This window comes from Capricornis sumatraensis, chromosome 4 (genome assembly GCF_032405125.1).
Source record: "Capricornis sumatraensis isolate serow.1 chromosome 4, serow.2, whole genome shotgun sequence".
Taxonomy (NCBI): Eukaryota; Metazoa; Chordata; class Mammalia; order Artiodactyla; family Bovidae; genus Capricornis; species Capricornis sumatraensis.
In genome coordinates, this window is record NC_091072.1 from 70934769 (window position 1) to 70941812 (window position 7044).

General features: G+C 39.9%; 1 pseudogene; it reads right to left on the reverse strand.

The window, feature by feature from the left end:
* Nucleotides 1-4962: 4962 nt before the first annotated feature.
* LOC138078585 (sorting nexin-6-like) lies at nt 4963-6221 on the reverse strand (annotated as a pseudogene).
* Between the last annotated feature and the right edge of the window lie 823 nt (nt 6222-7044).

Genomic DNA, 7044 nt, shown 5'->3' on the forward strand with positions numbered 1-7044 from the left:
ACAGAAAGAATAAACAAAATGCCAGGGGCATATAGGAGGGACCACCCAACTCTTTAGAGGGGAACACAGCCGTTTCAGAAGTGGTGATATTTAAGCTGCACTGAAGAACAAGTAAAAATTTTCCAGAAGGAGAAGAGCACTTCAGACAGAAGAACCAACATACGAAGACATACGTGGCTTCACAGAGCACAGGACAATAGGCAAGTCAATGTGGCTGCAGCCTAGGGTAAGTGATGGGGAGTTTGCCTGACGGGCAGTTAGTGCCACACTCCAGCACTTGGCCTCTGTCCTATAGGCAATGCAGATCAAAGTTTGAGCAGAGGAGTGAGCCAACTGGATTATATTTCAGAAAGATAATTTTGGTGGTGGCAGCGGTGGGGGAGGTGTAGAAGTTTGGGCTGCAGAATGGAAGATGCCTGGTCAATCAGTCAGTTCAGTCACTCAGTCATGTCCGACTCTTTGCGACCCCATGAATCGCAGCACGCCAGGCCTCCCTGTCCATCACCAGCTCCCAGAGTTCACTCAGAGTCCGTGATGCCGTCTAGCCATCTCATCCTCGGTCGTCCCCTTCTCCTCCTGCCCCCAATCCCTCCCAGCATCAGAGTCTTTTCCAATGAGTCAACTTTTCGTATGAGGTGGCCAAAGTACTGGAATTTGAGCTTTAGCATCATTCCTTCCAAAGAACACCCAGGGCTGATCTCCTTCAGAATGGACTAGTTGGATCTCCTTGCAGTCCAAGGGACTCTCAAGAGTCTTCTCCAACACCACAGTTCAAAAGCATCAATTCTTTAGTGCTCAGCCTTCTTCACAGTCCAACTCTCACATCCATACATGACCACAGGAAAAACCATAGCTTTGACTAGACGGACCTTAGTCGGCAAAGTAATGTCTCTGCTTTTGAATATACTATCTAGGTTGGTCATAACTTTTCTTCCAAGGAGTAAGCGTCTTTTAATTTCATGGCTGCAATCACTATCTGTAGTGATTTTGGAGCCCCCCAAAATAAAGTCTGACACTGTTTCCACTGTTTCCCCATCTATTTCCCATGAAGTGATGGGACCGGATGCCATGATCTTCGTTTTCTGAATATTGAGCTTTAGGCCAACTTTTTCACTCTCCTCTTTCACTTTCATCAAGAGGCTTTTTAGTTCCTCTTCACTTTCTGCCATAAGGGTGGTGTCATCTGCATATCTGAGGTTATTAATATTTCTCCCGGCAATCTTGTAGAAAGAACTATATAGTGGTTGTTGCAATAGTTCAGGGTAATGATGATCATAGTCTGAGCCAAAACAGAGAAGAGAAGAGACAGCAGAGAAATGTATTCACAAGATATTTCTGAGATACAATTCAACTGGTCACAAGCCTGGATGATCAACTTGCTATGGAAGAGAGGGACTTAAAGATAATTGCAAAGTTTTTGGCTTGAGAGACTGAGTAGACAGTGACTCCATAAACTGAGATAGGAAAAACCAGAGAAGGAAACTTTGGGAAGATGATGGGTTGAAGAGTGAAAGGGGATTGGCATTTTAGGGGAAAGAGATTCAAGGATAGATTTATTTGGGGTGAGGGAAATGAAAACATGGATCAAGGACAGGTGAAAGAGGAAGGAGATGGGGTGAGAACAGAAGTGGAGAAGTTGATCTAAAAGCAGTAAGGCCACATCTGATCGAACCCAGGTCTCCCGCATTGCAGGCAGATGCCTTAACCTCTGAGCCACCAGGGAAGCCCCTAGTTAACGTAAGAGACTTGGAAAGGCTATTGGTTATAATAAAATTGAGAGACCAAGGGGATGGAAGTGGTGAGTGTTGGCTGGTTTTAATGGAGGGGGCAGTAGGAGGAAAGATCATCTATCAAAGGTGAATAAGCGATGTGAGATGTGAGAATACACTACTATATGTACTCTCTCCACTATATGTATTAATGAAATCATAATACCAAGCCCACAGTTACAATCTACAGCTTAAGCGCTTGCTATTTTCATAGATGTTCTTCTTACTAGTCCTTTGTTCTCTTAGAGCTTTTTTTCCCTGTAGACATGCTGCTCAAAGTTGGTTGACATCAGAACAATTTCAGTTAGGAAATCAATGTAATTTCTTCACTTTTTTTATGGTTAAATATAAAATTGGAACCACTGAGAACTGACTTCTGCACAAACTTCTTTTTTTAACTTAAGCTTCCTGATATGGCTCTTCCACTTTGGGCAATTTGATAAATGTTTAGCAAGCTGCTTAAACATTTGAATTCTATGGGACTTCCCAAAGTGTAAATTCCAGAGGAAATAGCTAGTCCTCTTCACTACCCATTGAGGACTTGTGTCCCAGGCACTGTACTAGATGCTAGAGGTTAAGAACCAGAGAGACACAGCCTTTGCCCCTGGGCAGCTGACAACTACGGGAAGCAGCTGTGCTCTGGAGTGTAGAAGGCAATGTGTTTGTTTATTTCACTGTTATCACTGTTTATCTGACAATAATTGATTTAGTCTGTAAGTTTAAGACAAACATACTAATATATTTTCTTTTCTTCAGAAATCATACTTATAAAAATTACATAAAGTCTGTCCCAAAACTAAGAAATGTTCATTGATTAAAAATAAGTCTGATTAGGATGCTTTAGTGGGATACAAGAGTAAACTAAGGTGGTGTACAGTTTTTTAAAAAACAAACAAACAAACAAAAAAACCCAAAACGGCAATCTCACCTTGTTTGAACAATGTATTTTGAAAGGGTTAAACTTCAGGCATTACTTATAGGTAAAAAAAGACTGACAACCACAAGGGATACTATTTATAAAATAAACACACAGCCCTAGAGGTTATGCAATCCCTATCAAGCTCCCAGCCATATTTTTCACAGAACTAGAACAAATAATTTCAAGATTTGTATGGAAATACAAAAAACCTCGAATTGCCAAAGCAATCTTGAGAAAGAAGAATGGAACTGGAGGAATCAACTTGCCTGACTTCAGGCTCTACTACAAAGCCACAGTCATCAAAACAGTATGGTACTGGCACAAAGACAGACATATAGATCAATGGAACAAAATAGAAAGCCCAGAGATAAATCCACACACATATGGACACCTTATCTTTGACAAAGGAGGCAAGAATATACAATGGAGTAAAGACAATCTCTTTAACAAGTGGTGCTGGGAAAACTGGTCAACCACTTGTAAAAGAATGAAACTAGATCACTTTCTAACACCGCACACAAAAATAAACTCAAAATTGATTAAAGATCTAAATGTAAGACCAGAAACTATAAAACTCCTAGAGGAGAACATAGGCAAAACACTCTCAGACATAAATCACAGCAGGATCCTCTATGATCCACCTCCCAGAATTCTGGAAATAAAAGCAAAAATAAACAAATGGGATCTAATTAAAATTAAAAGCTTCTGCACAACAAAGGAAAATATAAGCAAGGTGAAAAGACAGCCTTCTGAGTGGGAGAAAATAATAGCAAATGAAGCAACTGACAAACAACTAATCTCAAAAATATACAAGCAACTTATGCAGCTCAATTCCAGAAAAATAAACGACCCAATCAAAAAATGCACCAAAGAACTAAATAGACATTTCTCCAAAGAAGACATATGGATGGCTAACAAACACATGAAAAGATGCTCAACATCACTCATTATCAGAGAAATGCAAATCAAAACCACAATGAGGTACCACTTCACACCAGTCAGAATGGCAGCGATCCAAAAATCTGCAAGCAATAAATGCTGGAGAGGGTGTGGAGAAAAGGGAACCCTCCTACACTGTTGGTGGGAATGCAAACTAGTACAGCCACTCTGGAGAACAGTGTGGAGATTCCTTAAAAATTTGCAAATAGAACTACCTTATGACCCAGCAATCCCACTCCTGGGCATACACACCGAGGAAACCAGAACTGAAAGAGACACATGTACCCCAATGTTCATCGCAGCACTGTTTATAATAGCCAGGACATGGAAACAACCTAGATGTCCATCAGCAGATGACTGGATAAGAAAGCTTTGGTACATGTACACAATGGAGTATTACTCAGCCGTTAAAAAGAATTCATTTGAATCAGTTCTGATGAGATGGATGAAACTGGAGCCGATTATACAGAGTGAAGTAAGCCAGAAAGAAAAACACCAATACAGTATACTAACACATATATATGGAATTTAGAAAGATGGCAATGACGACCCTGTATGCAAGACAGGAAAAAAGACACAGCGGTGTATAACGGACTTTTGGACTCAGAGGGAGAGGGAGAGGGTGGGATGATTTGGGAGAATGGCATTCTATCATGTATACTATCATGTAAGAATTGAATCGCCAGTCTATGTCTGATGCAGGATACAGCATGCTTGGGGCTGGTGCATGGGGATGACCCACAGAGATGTTATGGGGAGGGAGGTGGGAGGGGGGTTCATGTTTGGGAACACATGTAAGAATTAAAGATTTTTTAAAAAAAAAATGCAAAAAAAAAAAAAAACCAGCTATGATTGAATGGGAAAATTAAGACCTGCCAATCTTTGACTTTCCTGAAGTTGTGCTATATCATATTGCTGTATAACTACTAATAAAAATACAGAATATAAACTAAAAAAAATAAATAAATAAATAAAAATAAAAAGACAGCACTTTGGGCATCTGAAGACAAGGAGGGTGCGATGATCTGCCTTTCTCTGGGATGCAGGCGCAGGTCTACAGGTCCCATGGGTGGCACCAGGCCATTGTTTCTCAGAAAAAGGGGAGAGTAGATGCCCTTTATCATCTGTTTCTTTTGTTTCCAGTGAGCAGTAAATGCCTAACACAACTAAGAAAAGAAAAATTAAATCTGGAAATGTCCCTGGTGGTCCAGGTAAGATGCTGTGCTTCTATTGCTGAGTGGCAGGTTTGATTTCTGATTGTAGAACTGAGATCTCACATGCCATGCAGTGTGACCAAAAAAATAGAAAAAAAGATTGTTTTAATTGTTAAAAGAATTAAATCTGAAGGGAGGCAGCCCTTTTTAAGGAAGGTGGCGTGTTGCCTATGTGTCTCCATAACATCTCCAGGCAATTCTGTAGCAACTATGGTTACCCTTTGCGTGCTTCAGTTCTAACTCTGCCAGTTACACTGATTTTTCTCCTGAATGCAGTGACTCTTTTTGTTTTAAAATCTGTACATTCTTGTTTTGCAGATTTGGATATTTTTTTCAAGTTTCTGACAGCATAATTGTTTGGGACATCTCAGCCTGCAGAGCATCTTTATTTTTCTGTCTTGCTTTTTTCAGTGCTTTGTTAGCATTTTAATAATACACTAGTGACCTACATCTCCAATAGAGGCGATCCTTAGCAGTTTGAATTCTATTAAGTAATATTTTAAAAGATCAGGGAGTTTGGGGTCCTCATCTGCTGATACCTGTGCTTCTATTTTTCCTGTTTTCTGAAACTTTAAGAAAAAAACTTGCATGTATCTGTAGAATCCTGAGTTCCTAAAGCAGATAACGAAGAACCCATTCTATTGCAATCATCGCCAGCACTTTTGTGGGATCTTGTGATCCTATCAGATTTAGCAGATGTACCCTTCACTCGGTTATGATAACCTAAAAGGAACATTCATTCATGCTCAGAGAAATCATCTACAGCCTTTACTCCAGAAACAACTACTCCATCTGCTGATATTAACCATGTTTTTAAAGAAATCTTCAAGTTTCTCTTTTTTATTCTTTTTCCTCACACACTCAAATCTTTATTAAATTCCAAGAAGTTGTAGAAATTTAAATCTTTCCTTAAAATAGGACGTGCTGCCGCATAACACAGGAACACGTTGTGCATTGCCACCGTCTTCTTGAATATTGCCAAATACCAGCTTCCAACTCCTGTTTCATCTTTGTGAATTCTTCCTTTGTCATAGACCCTTCTCCTTTTCCAAGTTTCTGTAGTTCTTCGCTTGAAGTATCACAATCAGGTCTCGGCAGTGCTGGATGGATAGTGTAACCTGCATAGTCTTCATTTGCAACAAAGGAATCATTAAGCCAGGTAAATTTCTCATGCTCTCCAACAACAGAAAACTCATTTTATTAAAAATTTGGCAATGAACTCTTTGTGTGAACAGTGAATTTTACTTTATCTCTCTCACTAAGAGAATCAGATATGTCCCCCCATAAAGCAGCATCACTTTGAAAAATCTCCATTTATTGCTTTAGGTCCAAGATCCTCTCTGAGAGGAAGTTGGGACTGTTGTTCAGATCTTCCATCATAGCTGCTCTGAGGCAGGAGGGGCAATATGTTTTATACCCAATGAGATGTAGGGAAATTGTGCTCTGTTTGCTGAGGTATGGGGGCTCCTTTTTTGTGTGTTGCCTTTTTTGCAGCACATGGAATTTCTCTAATTGTGGTACACATGGGCTTAGTTGCCCCATGGCATGTGGGATCTTAGTTACCCAACCCAGGATTTGAACCTTCATCCCCTGTATTGGAAGGTAGGTTCTTAACCACTGGACCACAGGGAAGTCTCTGGTGTTCTGTTTTATACTATAACTTTTAATGAGGCATTACTTCTTCTGTGTATAGATTATTAATATACAGTCAGTTTTTCTAAATTTTTATAAATTTTGACATGAGTATACATTTGTAATTTCATGGAATGCATGCCATGCAGCCATGAAATTAAAAGATGCATGTTCTTTGGAAGGAAAACTGACAAACCTAGACAGCATTTTAAAAAGCAGAGACGTCACTTTGCCAACGAAAGTCTATATTGGTTTTTTTCAATAGTTATGTACGGATGTGAAAGTTAGACCTTAAAATAGACTGAGCGCCAAAGAATAGACGCTTTCAAGTTGTGGTGTTGGAGAAGACTTTGAAACTCCTTTGGACTGCAAGGAGATCAAACCAGTCAGTCCTAAAGGAAATCAACCCTGAATATTCATTGGAAGAAATGATGCTGAAGCTGAAGCTCCAATACTTTGGCCACCTGATGCAAAGAGCCAACTCACTGGAAAAGACTGGTGCTGAGAAAGATTGAGGGCAGGAGGAGAAGGGGGCAACAAAGGATGAAATGGTTAGATAGCATCACCAACT